The 17568-nt window shown below is 33.7% G+C and overlaps 1 long non-coding RNA gene across 10 annotated transcripts; it reads left to right on the top strand.

The window, feature by feature from the left end:
* Window positions 1–5788: 5788 nt before the first annotated feature.
* LOC131624233 (uncharacterized) lies at window positions 5789–15162 on the top strand. Of its 10 annotated transcripts, none has more exons than XR_009290548.1 (7): window positions 5789–6072; window positions 6197–6297; window positions 6556–6599; window positions 6684–7484; window positions 8351–8497; window positions 9016–9118; window positions 9197–9870. It is a non-coding gene; the product is annotated as an uncharacterized LOC131624233 (long non-coding RNA). The 10 variants fall into 10 exon arrangements; XR_009290545.1 differs by lacking the exons at window positions 5789–6072; window positions 6197–6297 and adding exons at window positions 14001–14697; window positions 14786–14897; window positions 15009–15162 and having other exon boundaries at window positions 6392–7484; window positions 9197–9704; XR_009290547.1 differs by lacking the exons at window positions 5789–6072; window positions 6197–6297 and adding exons at window positions 14001–14139; window positions 14786–14897; window positions 15009–15162 and having other exon boundaries at window positions 6397–7484; window positions 9197–9704.
* Window positions 15163–17568: the final 2406 nt, after the last annotated feature.

Genomic DNA, 17568 nt, shown 5'->3' with positions numbered 1-17568 from the left:
CATGTGGGACGAACCGGGTTCCAGTACAAATTCCAGCAGCACGTTTTGAAAACTGTTCTAACTTTAAAAGCTTCTAATTTTCAAACCGTAAGTCCGTTTTATATGCCGTTTTGGACGTTGTTCCTTAAATTGAATGCTTTACCATATGAAATAAAGAAAACAATAATAACTTGATTTTATTTTGAAAAGCATCGTTTTCTTCAAATGTGGTTTATTCTTGTTTTGCATAGTTGATGAGGTGCAATGAATTGTTGTTTGCATAATTGAATATGTGCAATGATGCGTGTTGTTATAATGTGATTGCTTTTGCTTGTTATGCAAATGGATGTTGTTCTTGGTAAATATGGTTATCATGTGTTTTGATGAATGATGATGCAGATGGATGTTATTCATGGTAAATGTTGTTATCATGTGTTTTGATGAATGATGATGATTGATTTGTTTTGAATGATGCATGATACATGTACATACTTGTTGTGACGTTATTGGTAAGATGTGATAAAGCGATGTTAAGCATCGGATTGATGATGATATAAGTATGTGACATGTGTGCATTCATTCATAAATCATTTGCATTGGAAGGCTGATTCCCATTGTGCGGAGATTAGCAGGCAGTCATCGTGTGCCCATGTGGGGTGTGAGCGATGAGGCAGTAGTCGTGTGCCCATGTGGGGTGTGAGCGACTAAAGGGCAGTATCAAAGAGAGAATTCCTGTGAATGTGATTCACGAATTTTGGTACCACATGCATAAGAGTCTGCATGGTCTTTGTATAAATTGTGACATGTCAGGATGAAATCCGGTGTTATGATTGTGTGGTGTTATTGATGCATACTTTTGACTTGTGCTTGTGATTGGTATGAATTGATAATCTGAATATGCTATGTAGGGTGGATAATTGCTTATGAAATTCTATATCTGATAACTTATAATGCTATTTAATTATGATGTAGTCTCACCCTTACTTTGATGATTTCAGATTGAAGTAGCGGCTTAAGAGATCGGTGAGGATGACTCATAGAGTTTATCCGGTTATGTCGGGTCGTGTCGGTCATGCTCTGATTTGTAACATTGGGATCGATAGTCTTAGAGTTACTTGTGATACACTGTTTTGCCGATTATTGGATTATGTATTGTAGATTTTATTGGAGATGTTTTATAATGTTGTTGAATAAATTTCCGCTGTGCTGAACATATGTTTAGATAATTTTGGATTATTCCTAATAAAGCATGACAAATGACTTGGTATTTTGTTTATTTTATTAATTGTAGCATCCTTGTTGTATAGTTACTCTGATCATTATTATATTTTTCGCGGGGTTTTAGAGGGGTGTTACATTTCACAATTGCTGCGGCTATTTCGTTCATTGCAGCTTTACTTTCTCTCTTCACAGAATGTAGCTCCTCCAACATCTGGTTCAGAACAAAACTACGTGTGCGTTTGGGAGGGTACTTCATATCATGGGAGGGTTCTTCACATCTGCATAAAGAACCAAATTAAAACTCATTTTACTATACTAATCTTTGGTCATTAGACATAAAAACATATGAAACCATGTTATCTGATTATAATCTAAAAAACATATATGGAAAACCCTAAATCCTTAACAAAGGAAGTTTACATGCATCTATGATCAACTGAGTGAAATTACAGGAGACGACAAAGCGCGAAAAATCTTATTTTTCCTGAATATCACGACATTCATCAAAATGGAAAACCCTAAATCTTCAACGAAGGAAGATTATTAGTATGACTCGATAGAGGTGGCCGTGTGTATCATTAAATGACGGCGGCCCAGAAACACTATTTGGAGTCAACAATCAATTCACAATACCGAAGGATGCATGTTGTGGATTATACGAAAAATGTAGCAAAACTTTATCTTGAAGCGGACGTGTTCATCGTAAATGTCGGTTGGTTCGATGAGGGACCTTCCTTCGGTAACAAGAAAACAGATGGACAGAGTTGACATTAAATGGATAAGAAGAGTGTTGAGAGCCGTTTCCTCTTCGGATAAGCATTTCCAACTCTGACTTTGGTTTTTTGGAAGTGTATGTTTGTAGTAAGTACCATATATCACTAACGTGTTTTGATTGGCTGAAATATTTTTACAATTAAACTAGGAAACAAATGTATGTGCAATATGTTCCCACAATAAACCGTTTCCTCTTCACCTTTGTTTTTTGCCAATAATAAATGGTTTCTATTATTTACAAATCTTTATTTTAATTTTATTGGGAAAATGCAGAATGGTTTAGGTTTGTATATTGTTATTTCCTCTTACTTATTAAGACTAAATAAATAAATATCTATGATATATGGTCTAGCTCTTTATAGAACTATTTGTAACTCGGTGGGAGAACTGACTTTATTATTTTCGCAAGCAAAATGTTGCGGTGAGCATGAGTCGCCGCCGACTTTTATTTTGTCCAATTTATGGAAAGGCATAAAAGTACAGGAAAATCCTTTTTAAGAAAAGACTTGAGTTTGGGGGGTAAGTTATGAAAAGGGAAGGTATTAGCACACTTTTCATCCGTAGTTATCTACGGGCTCTTAGTTTGCTTAGCTCGTTTGTTTTGTTTGAAAGTCAAAGTGTGTGTGTGTGTGTGTTTGAAAAGAGGCGTCGAGACTTCGCAATGATCCTTGTATCGGTCCTCAAGGATGTATGCGAAGTGTTTTTGAAATTTGTTTGAAAAAGTAAGTAGTGAAAAAAGAAAGTTTATTTGTTGAGCAAGCAAGCTAAGGGCTACTTATCCTAACGTTTAGTCTTTCCTATAATTTTATGCTTTTCATAGGGATAGGGCTAACCATACCATTTGTAGGTAGGTAGTCCTATCTATTGGACGTGTTCGGGACATCGAAGGTCGTTTTGAAGGCAACTTGATAGAGGTATCTTTAGCGTTATCGAAGGGACAAATCATCTTTCGTTAGGCAACCATTCGAGGGACGAGATCATATTTTTATAGACAGCAACTCGAGGGACTGTGACCTTTGATGATTTTTTGTTTATCGAGGGACACTCGCTTTAGATACCTCTATATTCGAGGGACACGACCTTTATTCGTAAGGCAACCCAGAGGGGCGTATCCTAGGGGTGAGTGTGTGCAATTGATTTAGATTAGAATATTTTTTTATCTTTAATTAGTGGGCTAACGATTTAGTTTTTAAATCTTTTCACTCCCTACTTTACTAACACACGCAGATATATTGCAGGAAAGTAAAAGTAGAAAAACATAAAGTCCTAGCTATTACAGGGCTTCGGAATGGGAGATTACAAGGTTAAACCTTGCGAGAAAATAAAGTGCGGAAATTAAAAGTCCTAATTAAACTATTACATCCCATGCGCAATTACAATATTTAGAAAAAAGAAACACGAGGAAAATTAAACTATTAAATGTACAAGAATTAGTGACTTGCAAATATCCACAAGAAATATCTCAAGGCCTCACATATCGTACCTCGCAAGAATAAAAATGTTAGCGGTGAAGCATAAAAAATATAGATAAGAAAGTGGTGAGAGTATATGTAAAAAATGAGAAAGTTAGAGAATTATTGATTGTTGTAGGAAATTGTTCATTAAGGGGATTTAGAAAGTTGTTGGTGAAAAAAGAGGTTAGACAGTCCCTTATTTATAGACTGAAATTAGGACAACATTAGTCCTAAATAAGGAAATGATCCAACCCAGAGCCTCATGGATCTTTCTTGATGACCAAGATTAAGAACCTGGACGTACTTGTGTCCAGATGCGTCCAGGTGCAAAAAAAGATAAAAACAATAGTTAAAAAACATAGAAATGCAGCAAGCGAAAATTGAACCCGTGACCTTTTGTTTGCAAGTCTTTCCTTCTTACCACTTGGGCTATGTTATTTATTTGAAATAAAAAGCCAATGGAAAGTATTTGAAGCGTAGGCATACATCTTTCTATCTATTAAAATATAACAATTTAAGGGTAAACGGTTATTTTAAAATAGACTTTAAATCGAATATTTATAAAAATAGGATATCAATGTAAATGAACCCTAAATTTTTATAACACCCAATTTTTAAAATAGCTTTGAATTTTTGAAAAGTGTAGACAAATTTTGGGGTATGACACTATTCAACTTAACTTATATGGATTATATTTATAAATTTGTATTTATATTATTGTATTTTCTTGACCAACAAATAACTATTATTTAATATCACTCATTACAATGGAAGTTTACATCTGGATTTCGATACCATTTTTTTTCACTTTCATATGAAATTACATTTTGTGTACATATCTTTTAAACCGTATATTTTTTAAAACATTTATTTTTTTTTCCAACTAATTTATATGTATAAGAAAACCTCAATCCGACCGACAGCAGAAACGTGCGGACGCAAAAGTTTTCCACTAGTTACATATAGAAATTCAAAACGAAACAAGGGTATTTAAATTTGTGAAGGAATGGACCCATGAAAAACTATAGACTATAGTCAAATGCATGAAAGATCCGACAAGCTCTAAATAAGAAAGAAATTATTTTGCGAGAATCGCCGTTAAATTAGCGAACAACCGCCGTTAATCATTAGTTACTGTGTAGAACCGCCGTTATGACGTTACAAATGATGATACTATCAGAACGGTCGAGTGATAGAAACTGTAGGATTGTGTTTGAGTAGTACTATGTTTAATCTTCTGTGGCCTACCATTTAGAACCCACGCGTCTTTCTTTACATATCAACTGTGATTGATGTATCAGAAACACATAATTCGTAAATCTAGAACGACAACTATGGTATGGCCAATGTAGATATTCAGCCCCACACGATGTCCCTACGACTTGTAATGACATGTAAAATTTTTAAAAATTACTTTGACACTGTTACTGTTACTGTTAATGTTAAAATCGAGAGTTTGTCGCATAGAGCTCAAATAACATAAGAGTTAATATTTAGTCACAAATTAGAAATATCTAAAAATACAAATTTTATTTTATAAAAGAAAAAGAGAAAAAAGACATACACTGATAGTGTAAAATTATTTTACACGGTCAGTCCACTATCTTTAACCTAAAAAAAAACTTAAATGTATTTTTGAGTTCTCTAATTTGATAGTTTTAAACTTTTAATTTCATTTAAAAATTAATTTTTAGTCTCTCAATTTTATATTTTTTAAAATTTAGTTGGTCCCTCTTCAATTTTACACATATTAGGATAAAAAATTTATTTTTAGTGACATGATATTGACAACTAAAATGATTTAATAATTATTATTATTTTTAATTTTTATAAAATAAATTAAATCTTTTTAGAAATTAATTAATTAAAAAATTTTTAATAATTTTTTTAGTCCAAGACCCATTAAGCTTCAACATGAACCAATCACACAAAATAACAATGAATTACGCATCTATATAAACACTAATCATATTTTATAGAAAATCGATGTGAGATTTGTTTAAAAACATGTAAGTATGAAATGCGCTTAAAAGGGGGTGAATTAGGTTCTTAAAATTTTTCTGGTTTTAGAGATATGTATGTTCTTATTTTTGTGGTATGGTTAAGTGAGGATAAAGCAATAAATGCGGAAAGATAAACGACACAACTATATATACTGGTTCCCCTTACAATCCGAGAGTACTTCAGTCCCTTTCAACACGAAAGAGATTTCACTATAGTTAGAATGATTGTACAAGCCTATCCACAACAAATATGATGCTTTACTCTCTAACCTATAGAAAGATCAAAGGCTCTTAAAACATTTAAGATCTTCAACACTAAGTGCAAGAAGAACAATCATCTTCAATGCACACACTTAATTCCAACAATACTTTTAAATTACCTGTGAAAATGTTGTTACGGAAAGTTAGATTATTAGAAATTTATCAGTCACGTGATTTTTAATTTGACCATTCAGTGTCATTGTATTTTGATTGAATGATTTTTAATTAGACCATTCAGTGTCATTGTATTTTGATTGAATTAGTGGTTGTGTTTTTAATTTAATGCATGATATTTCCATATTAGGACCGAACTCTGTCGATTCAGTGGTGCAAAGATCTACCCAAGAAGAGGCATCAGATTTATTCGTAGTGATTCACAGGTGATCTAAAAATGTTCCAAGCTTTAATATGATCCATTTCTTTATCTAAATATTAGTGATGTGTTTGCTATGGTGTGTTCAACTTTAGATTAACTGATATACAAACTTTTTGTTGATTTTGTAGGTTTTTCATTTGTGAACTCGAAATGTAAGAGGTATTTCCACAAGCGTTTGAAGCCTTCAAAGCTCACATGGACTGCCATGTACAGAAAGTAACACAAGAAGGTCATTGATTGCTTAACTTTTTATTGATATGTTTGTAATATAAATTGAACAAAACCAATATAATAACTTAAGCTTCTGAATATAAAATTTCAATTGACCAACGTATTTACATTGTGGAGATTTTGTAGTTACACTTGTGTTGAGATTGACATGATTTTACCATGTGCAAAGTTATTACCCAAGTGTTAAATCATCTTGTCCAGTAGTTTCACAACTTATTTCATGCATCTTATTTAATTTTATGAATGTGATGTTCAGGACATTGCACAAGAGGCTGTGAAGAAGAGACGTCGTGCTACCAAGTTAGATGCCATACTTTTGGTTTAGTCAAAAGTCTTGATTGTCGAATTATTTTAATCCTTTTTCTTTATACATCACTAAATTAGATGCCTGTATTTTCGGGTGTGTTGCTTGAAATCCCTAACTGCAAATCTCTCTCACCTCACGCCGTTGTCAAAGATCTCTCTGCTTCTCTAAGATCTCTCTTCTTAATACAAATCCACCATGAATCTCTCTCAGCTGTGGTACAAATCCTTAACCGCACTTGGGATCTCTCTCATCTCACGCTGCCGTCAAAGCAACCACCACCACGAATATGAACAGGTTTGTCTTCTTAAACCCTAATCATTTTCCGTTCTTCACACTTTCTGTTTCAGTAGTAATGTTGAACTGAAAACAAATCCCGATGTGAGATTCGCTAGATCGATTAAAGAGTGTGTGTTTTGAGATGGGTTTTTTCAGTACCATTTTTGGGGTTTTTGGATTTGGTTTTGATAGTGTATTCTTTCTTATATGCAACATCACATGGAAATACAACCCGGTTTATTAATCACAGGTATTCAATTTCCCAAGTTTTAACAGGAATCATTTGTGATTATTTGTTGACTGGCTGTTAAGGGAACATTGTTGACAAGAATCATTTTCTAATTGTTTTCTATAGTTTAATGCAAACTAAATGATTTCAAAATGGAGACTCTAACTCCCGGAACAGAAAATACCAGAGATGACACCTCTATCTCTCAGGCCAGCATATAGATGGATCCAACTCTGTTAATGATGAATTAAACTCTGTACTAAATGAAAACAAATTGGCCGTAGAAGAGGTTGATGCAGGAATGGGGTCATTTGGAAATGAAGAAAATTTTGCTCCTATTGGTGATGGACATTTGCTAGTCTCAAAACAAAAGGTACCTTTCATGAAACTCTTGTGATATTCTGTTCTTAAGTTGATACCTTGTCAAAAAATTATGCTTATATTCAGCTCTTTCCTTTTTACACTCAATATCTTCAAACATATAAAATGTGTAGAACAGAGAAAACTAGATGGATGTTTAAAAACTGATGAAAGCAGCATTGAGTCATTCTACCTGTTCATGAAGAATGGAAAGCCACTGTTAAATTTTTTTAAAGTCTCACTCATAAACCAGATGACTATATTACCTAGTTAAAAATGATCAACACCTATTCTCTGGCTTGAGAAGAGTCTTAGAAGTTAGAATACATGAGTTTGTCCAGACACGTTAGAATAGTAAAAGCTACGGGCATGCACGAGTATGTACAAAATATCTCATAATATAAAAACCAATTAAATATCATCACCCAACAACTAGATTTTGGGATATGTGATTAATGAAATGGTATTAATGTTTATCCCCATCCTAGTATCATTGTACTCCTTCAACAAATGAGAAATTTACAGTTTGTAGTCACTAGTTCTTTAAGACTCAATGTTGTACAAAATGTAAATGTAGATAGCACTAAGTCAACAATAGTTTTCAATCCCTTCATTTAGAATGGAGTATAAATGCTACCTCCCTTCACATAAGCAAACATGGAAGATAGACCAAACCTTAATTACAAACCAAAACAAATAACACCCTTTTAAATTTAATCTACTATGAGCTCATATACATGCACGTTCACACATAAATGAGTGCATATATTTGTAAGACAAGACTGATATATCATGTGCACATGATTATTATCTTTCTTTTCCTATAAGAGAATGAACTTGAAAATATTGTTATCTTGGCTGGATTTTAATGTGTCGCAGGGATGTTATAAGAAGACACTTGGAATAGAGAAGGAGAACTCTTATGGAATCTCTATATTCAAAAAGTCCAGATACATAGGTAATGCTCCAAAAGTTAAGAGAAGCGCAACAGGAAGAAGAGTTCATTTCATCTGAAATTAGAAAGAGGTGCATTTTCAAATTCCATGTTTACTTCATTTCAATATTTTTTGCTGAATGTATATTATAAGCCTCTTCTTACAAGCCCTCGCTAGAGACATTCATTGAGTCACATGTTTTATAGTTTTGTTTGGGAATTGGCTATTCATACTATACAGCTTTTCTTTTTAGCATCCTTCTTTATTTCCATCAAGTATTGCTTAAATGAAGATTTCTGCCTTTTTTTTTCATGATTAAAGGAAATGGAAACTTTGTATATATGTTGTTTTGTGATTCTGATTATCTGTGTTATTTATGATTTTGATTTTGCATTATAGGTTTCTAGTATTATATATTTGGAATCTCCGGCTCGCGTTGGCTTTTCTTATTCTAATAATGAAACTGATTATGTAATCGGAGACATAAAGAATGCGTTAGATTCGCATGACTTTCTCCTTAAGTTAGTTAAAAAAATTTCTGGAGATTTCAATGTATTATTTGAATCGGAAAATCTATATTCTCATCGTTTTTTTCTTATGACAAACTAGTGGTTTGAACTATATCCCGAGTTCCTTTCCAATCCTTTCTTCATTGCTGGAGAGTCATATGCCGGAGTTTATGTGCCTACTATTGCCTATGAAGTAGTTAAAGGTACAAGTTTGTGTCCTTAAAGTGTTTAATCAATGCGTTTGAGTCATTAGTAATGTTCGCTTTCTTGATTTTCTACAGGAATTGATGCGGATGTGAAGCCCAGACTGAATTTTAAGGTTGTGTTTATCTTTAAGGTTGTGTTTGAGGTTATTCTTAATCCAAACTAAGTTGTTTGAACATGTTTTTTTATCGTGTAGGTGTTCTTGGAATACTCTGATTGCACTGCTTCTTTAGCTGCGAAAAATGCTCTAAATGGTCGGAAATTTAGGGGTAATATTGTGACTGTTATTTACTATCCAGAAGAAAATTATCATATATGAAGTATGATTTATAACCACTTCATATAGGGGTAATGTTGTGTGTAATTTTGAAGTATACATTCATTCCTTTCTTCATTTTCTATTGCGATTGTTCATTTAGAGACGGATGCTTCAGTTGGTTTATTTTTCATATTTGTTTCTAGGTTACTATTTATAAGCACCAAGCAAGTAAGCTAGCTTCCCTTAATGGGAAGTTGTTTGGTATTAACGTGGGTGATTTTTGGTAAGGGGATTGGTATTAACGTGATGCTATGTTACACATCAAAGTAAGGAATTTTCTTTATCGCCCTTAATTAAATTGTTGATTTAGTAGAGCTAAGCTTTAGAGCATTGAATATATAGATAGCTTTTCCGTCATAGCCATAGGCATATGTCACTGTAAGCATCTTGGTAATATATTTAAAGCACCATGAGGTACATCATCAAATTGGATATCCTTACTCCATGACCATTTCTTATAATAAAAGAATTCCTAAAGTCATGGGTGAAAGTGATTTCGCAGTGGCCATCCTTGCTATTACTCATGAATGTCATTCCTTCTCAGTTCTTACTCTTGCAAGCTAACAAAGCATTGGTCTCTTTGGTTTTTCATTACTAAAAAGAATAATGGATTTTAAATTCGATCAATCTTTTAGTATAAATTTATACTAAATGACATATTTATGTAATGATACAGAAATAAACCGTGGCAAGATAAATGGTTTAGAAAGCATAACATATAATCACGGTTTTAAATTTGTGGTCATAACCAAACCGTAGCTATATCTTGAACCAAAATTGTATGTTAAACGTTAAATTGAAACCATGGCTTTACCATATGGCCACAGTTCTGTAATCATGGCAAATATAAACCGCGGCCTTAATCAAACTACCTAAATCGTGGCCTATAAAAGCCACAATTGTCAAAAAAATGTGGTATATACCAATAAACAGTGGACTATACTTTAGGCCACGGCCGCATATCCCACAGTTGGATTTTCGTGGCCAAACCGTGGCCTCAGCGTTACGCCACGGTTATTTTGCATATTGTCTCGGTGTCGTACCCCAATTTTTGACCTAGTCTTTTTTCATATAGTCATATCGCATTCGCATTTCATTTACATGCAAATCATCGCATTTCTTGTATATTTCCTAATTTTTATTCATCCTTTCTTTCTTTTACTACCAGAAAAATAAAAATTTATTTGGTCCTATTTAGATTTAGGCATTTTACAATTTTTTTTAATTAAATAAAAAATATTAACAAAAAAAAGGTTTGGTTTATTTTTAAATTTATTATAGTAATTTGATTATATTTTAACTTTAATTTCTTTTTTCTTTTGCATCTTTATTTTTTATCTTTTAACCATTATTATTGTAACTATTATTATTATATTATTAGTTTATTATTATTATTGTTTTTTTTATGGTTGTATATAACAAAAGAAAAAATAGTGAGAATTAAAAAGAAGAGGGCTTTTGTATGTTGGCCCAATTAGTTTTTTTGTAGAGTCCAATTCACACAAAGTCAAACAAAAATACACTTTGAAACAAAAAAATTTGCTGCTATCCCACGCCTCTGCTCTTGCTCTGTCCTGCTCCAAAACCATGCCATTACACTCCAAAATTCTGCTTCACCAGCCTACAAAACAGTCCAAAACCACAACAAACAAAGCTGCTCCAAGCCTCCAATTTGTCCAAATATTTCACCAAAATAGCCATACAAATCCTGCATCAAAAAGCAACAAAATCAGGATACCACAATTGTTCAAAAACTCTTCAATTTTCCCCCCAATTTACATCTCAAATTGTCATCCAAACCCTAATCACCTCCCTATTTAAACCTCTCATCTTTCATTCACCAGGGGACGGCCAGAATATTCAGAAAAAAAGCCACAAAAACACACACACAATCCAAACTCTGCCCAGAATAACTCCCCGCGCTCATCAACCCAATAACCAAAACTCTCCCTCAAACTCACTGTAACCGAAACATTCAACCCAACCACATCGCACCACACATCCCTCGCTATAAACGGAACCACGAGCATCAGTTCAGCAACGTACAACACAACAAATGCAGCACATTCACACAGAAGCGGAATCATAGCGCAAACTCGCATCGGAGAAGAGGAAGGAAGTGAAGAACGACAACAGAGTAAAGATCATACCTGATTTATTTCTTGTTTCCTATTTTGCTTTAATCTTCAAATATTGATGTAATTTGTAATCCCTGATTGAAAGATAATGAAATCGGGGAAGTTAGGGTTTTGAAAGGGGCAAAGGGTACCGATCTGTCTTCTATGTTTGTTTTGCGTAAGTGTTTGCGGGCTATGTTGTTGGTATATGTGTGCGAGAAAGAGACGAGAAAATTGAGCTTCGAAGCTCCTTCCATGGTGTTTCGTTTCTTTTAAAACAGCGAGAGATGGCGAGATGAGGAAGAGGATTGAGTCCTCAGAATCTCGTTTCCTCTTTTAATGTTTCTCTTTCTTAATATTAACCTCTTGTTTTATTTTTATTTATTTTTAATTTAATTTGAAAGAATCAATTAAAATAGTTTGTGTTTGTTTAAAGCATGCGCACATTTTTTTTCCCTTTCTTTTAGGACATTTAGTTTTCTTCTTTTTTTAGTTATTAATAATCCAATTTGATTTTTGTTATTAAGTTTTAATAATTGTTTAATAAATAAATTCTAAATGACTTAGTGAACTCCTTTTTCTTATATTTAAAAAATCAAATTTTAATTAAAAATATTTTAAGGATGAGATACGTTTCTCTTCCATTTTTTATAGGAATTGTTTTGTTATTATTTTGATTCTAGGTGCATCATCATGTAGTTTTATTTGTTTATTTATTTTAGCTTTTAAATAAAAAGAGAGAGTAAGTATTTTTTTAAAAAAGAATATACTTTCTAATAGAAATTAAGTTTTTTTAATGAAAAATAACAAAAAAAAGATTTTCTTTTTCAAATGAAATAAAAACTCCAAAACAATTTAAACAATCGAATTGAGTCTTGAGTTTTAATTGGAGAAGAAGGGTTTGTACGTACCTATACAAATTGTTCTTAAACATTTAGACGATGGCCGTTAAGCCTTTGTTTGGATGTTTAGACTCCATTAAAGACTCATTCAAACTCGATTTAGTTCACCTTTCTAACAAAAATGCTTTCTTTTAACATTCAAATCATTTTATCTATAATGGAAAGAAGAGTTTGTACGTACTTGTACAATTTGTTCTTTAAACATTTAGGCGATGGCCGTTAAGCCATTGTTCGAATGTTTAAACTCCATTAAAGACTTTATAAAAATCAATTTAACAAACACTCTTTCAAGTATCTTAAGCGATGGCCGTTAAGCTTTTGTTTAAATACTTGGATCCAATTAAATGTCTTTCAACTCATCAAATCATCTTCATCACCTACGAGGAGGTTGTACGTACTTGTACAATTTTCTCTTTCAAACATTTAGACGAGGGCCGTTAAGCTTTTGTTTAAATGTTTGATTTCTCTTAACAAACAAACTTTCAATTCATTCACACCCTTTTACATTCTAAAACACTTTTTTCATAAGACGAGACACTTATTCAATTTCAATACGAACATACTTCCACATGTGAAGATCTAACATCTTCCACTCGAATGCGATGATGGCCAAAATCATGTCTTATCTTGATTTAGTTATCCATTCTTGTAGTGATATCATATCCATGTGCGTGTAGTATTTCCATTTGAAAGCGATCGAGTACCTCTCGCTAAAATCAACCAACAAAACATTTCGTAGTTTTAGCCCGAACTACGATTGCTCTGACTTTCCCATTGCACTAGGGAATACGTAGGCACAAGATACAAACGTCTTGGCGAGCACAATAATAAAAAACCTTTTTTTTGTCCCTTTCTTTTTTCCAACCTAATAAATAACGCAAGTAGATAATAAGCTAACAATCACAAGATTAACTAAATGGGTCCCATCGAGTACGATGGAGGTGAGGGGTGCTAACACCTTCCCCTTGCTTAACCGACTCCCGAACCTAAATTTGGTTGCGATGACCATCTTATCCTATTCTTTTTTTAATCCGTGGGTTTTATCGATATTTTCCCTTTTCTTTTGGAATAAATAAAGTTCGGTGGCGACTCTGTTGTACTTCGAGCGCGTGAAAACGCGTCGAGTCACATTTTTACCGCTACACTCGGTTTCTTGGGCGTGGCAGGAGACCTTTTTTTTGTAGTGAATCCTGGAAAACAAGTAAGCAACAATATGTATGAATTTTTACAAGATTTTTGAAGATGAATAATATATCAATCACTTGATTGATCTTCCCTTTCAAGTAAAACAATTCACATGGATATATTAGTGCTCAATGTATATGAATGTATGAGAATATTTTTCTGAAATGATATGTAGCAATGCAGAAAATTTTTCAATGAAATTTGAAGGATATGTAACACTTGGTTTGAAAATATTTGTGAGATAAAGGTTGTGAAAATTTTATGTAAGAGGTAAAAAATAAAATCTGAAATGTATGGTATTTATAGAGTTGAGGTAACCGGTTACTGAAGAGTTGTATGGTACTTCACCTAAAAACAGCCAAAAACAAGAAAACAGAGGCACTGAAGAGTTGAGGTAACCGGTTACTTGGTTTCTGGTAACCGGTTACTCTGAAGCTAAAAGGAAAAAAACATGTAGAAAAAGCTTGAAAACCAAGGGAATGATATATCTTGATAAGGTAATGCATATATATGATAAAAGAGATATTTTTTAGCACTAAAATGTCAATGTTTAAGTTTTAGCTTTTACCAAATATTTGAAGATCAATCACAAGGCTAATTCTTCATAAAAATTGCAAATGATCCAAATGCCATCGTAGTTATTTTGCATATCTTTTTGATATATGTTGACTTCATCAAAATAGAATGCTTCTTGTAAATATGGAGAAGCTTGAGATTACAAAACATACATTTGCTTATATCCAACAAACAATACATTCCAACAACAACAAACCTCGACTTTTCCTCTCATTTTAACTATGTCATCATCATCAACAACAGTAAAGAAAAAAACTTTTTGGATGTGGCATTGATTCAACCTTTGTTTTAGTTTTTCAAAATAGAGTTTTTCAAAATCTATTCTTATAAGACAAGTAGGCCAACAAATTATCAGGTTATGATGAATGAGATTGGCTTTTCAACAAATGATCTAAAAGAGCTTGTGCACTCTTTGTCATATGTGTAAGTGAATTTTTGGATTTGATTGCTCTTGAAATATGTTTCTGCAATATCCCTTTGTAAGTTCTATTAGAGTTTTATTTATTTGTTCATCATGTATTTACATTTTAATAATATGTTCTCACTAATATTAACTTGTATATGCAGTTGCCTCGATCTTCTATTTTGGCTTGACTGCTTCACAAGTTGGACATTTCATGTTTGAGGATAAGTTTGAATCGTCATTGTTTTGTGCCGGTCAAAGGTCTAATAGCATGAGGTACAGTTACCCAACCGCTTCATTGAACTCAAGGTATAAATACCTCTATAAAGGGTTTTCAGGGACACAATATCTAATATACACTTTCACTATGATTATCTTGAACCCTAGACTGACTTGGATGTTGGAGTGCTAACCATACAAGTACCCCCAACCCTTGATATGTCGCATCGCAGATTAACAACGTTGATTCTATATCAACAATGATTAACAACATGGATTCAAGATCGACTTCTCCGGTTCAAGAAGCATTATGTTTGCAATCTCCTATGTCGCATCATAAAATCACTTAAGAAGCTTCTTCAGTCAGAGTTTCTGCAATCCTCTCCATTTCTAGTTCCATAAAGGAACAGTGGCACCATCTATGGGAAACGACTTGTGATTCGTGCTATTATCACGAGGTCAAGTTCAATTATTAGATTTGAATTCAAAAGTGTATCAGGTGAAGAAATTGAGGTTCTTCAGAGTCAAGGTCTCAATTCTACGATAGGGGAGTCCGCCTAATTATGATCATACTCTAATTGATCGTTCATTCTGATCTCACACCATCGTGAAATAAAACCAACATACATCCTTCGATTGGGAACCAGTTATACGTGTGAAGTCAAGCTTCTCCAAATTCTATATTTTGATGAAGACAACTACCATGTGAATGTATCAAGAAAGGATGAGCAAAAGATCAATGTATAACGAGCTATGGATTAAGACTTATCTCATAAGATATATCATCAAGATTATCTTTGATCTTCATAAAATGGTACAAGTTACAATTCAAGAGTTAATATACATTTTGTGCTAAAGAATATCTCAATGTAACAACCCGATTTTATTTCCGTATTTATTTATTAGGTGTTTATTTTTATTAATTATTATTTATGTGATAAAGAATATATATGGTATTTGAATAATTGAGTAGATGTGTTAAGATTAGTAATTAGTTAATGGGCCTAATTAGTTAGAATGTGGGGTTGAGTGGGTTAAGCCCAAATAACAAAATAGAGTTAGTAAAGTTGTTATGTTAGAAAACCCTAAATTAGAGAAATAGAAAGAAAAGAGGCTAGAAGAGAAGAGAAGAGAAAAAGAGGAGATTCTTGAAAAAGAAGGACTAGAGATTCCATGTAAGCTAAGGTAAGGGTGTGAATCCAAGTGATTATGGATCGATATAATTGGGTAATGTATGTGGGGCTAGAAAATGCATGATTTAGGATTGGTAGTTTACTATTTCATGAGTGTTGTCTTGGAATTGGTATGTTAATCCATGAATTATGTGAAATCTAACTTGTTATAATAATTCTATGTGTGATTCTATGAATGTGTATGAAAATAGCATATGATTTGGTGTATGTATGTTGATTTTGTGAAATTCTAACTTTAGAGATTATGATAGAACAAGATCTTTATCAAAGCGTCGCGGTGAGCCTCTGAATGCACCAGAAGAGATAGAATGGAAATCTTAGCCTGAGTTTGGTCGAGCTGATCGACCACTTTATAATCACTTTTCTTAATAATTTGTAGAAGCTGCTCAACGTCTTGTGCAGTACGAGATTTAGGCGGATCGACAACAACTTGCTTGCCCTTAGTTTGAGCATTAACATCCTTGTTGGTCTCTTTGGGAAATGGCAGTGGAGCAGCAAAGATTCTGCCACTACGAGTAATACCACTGGTTCCAGCAATATTAGTGATATTCGTGTTACCCACTGGAGGACAATCATGTTTCTTCCCTCGAATATACACCGCATTATAACTCCTAGGAACTGCTTTTGAATTACCAACTGAAGGAGAAACTGGAGATGAAGCTGGTGGAACCTGAGCATGAATTACTAAAGGAGTAGTTGGTGCCTGAATCAACAAAGGAGTACCTTGAGCTCTCGACACATTCGCAGGACAATAAGGGATTTCCAAAGTAGCCACATCTTCATTAGAAACTACTTTTTCCACTCTGAGAATACCCTTTTCCATCAACTTCTGAATTTCATTTCTCAATTTAGCACACTCCTTGGGATTAGAAGAACATTGTAGACAAAAGTCATGGAGTTCACGCAAGACCCCTTGTTGCAAAAGACGTTCTCTGACACTTGCAAGTGGCATCTTAATCTCATTAACATCAGTTATCAAGACTTGTTCATCGCATAATTCAATGGCATTGATCGCACCCGTGTGGGGAGGCATAGGATTGTTCTACACGTTAGGACCAGTAAGAGCGAATGAAATAATCTTATCATCAATAAGCTCTTGAACTTTGTGTTCCAGTGCTTTACACTTCTCAATCGAGTGGCCTGGAGCCCTTGAATGGAATTCTCAACGAGCATTAGCACCATATCCCCTAGGAAGAGAATTGGGAAGGGGACCAAGTTCACGAAGCTGAACCAATTGATTAGCGAGCAATTGGGGAAGAAGCTGAACATAGGGCATATGATTCGGGTCTACCTGCCTTTCTGGATACCTCTATCTCTGGGGAGCTCACTGACATTGAGGTCTCGGATTCTGCGGATAGCCTTGAGGAGGAGCAAACTGTTGTTGCGGTATGAAATGCTGTTGATGAGCCACCCAAGGTTGCGGAAGTGCAGCAGCATATGCTTGAGGAACATATTGACCAGGAATAGTGTAACACGGTGGGATAACGGACTTTTAAAATGTTGCAGACAGAAAGAGTCGCCACCGACTTTTATTT

Source organism: Vicia villosa, unplaced genomic scaffold, assembly GCF_029867415.1.
Source record: "Vicia villosa cultivar HV-30 ecotype Madison, WI unplaced genomic scaffold, Vvil1.0 ctg.000109F_1_1, whole genome shotgun sequence".
NCBI lineage: Eukaryota > Viridiplantae > Streptophyta > Magnoliopsida > Fabales > Fabaceae > Vicia > Vicia villosa.
The sequence above is the reverse complement of the archived record's forward strand: the minus strand, read 5'-3'. Positions and strand labels throughout refer to the sequence as shown.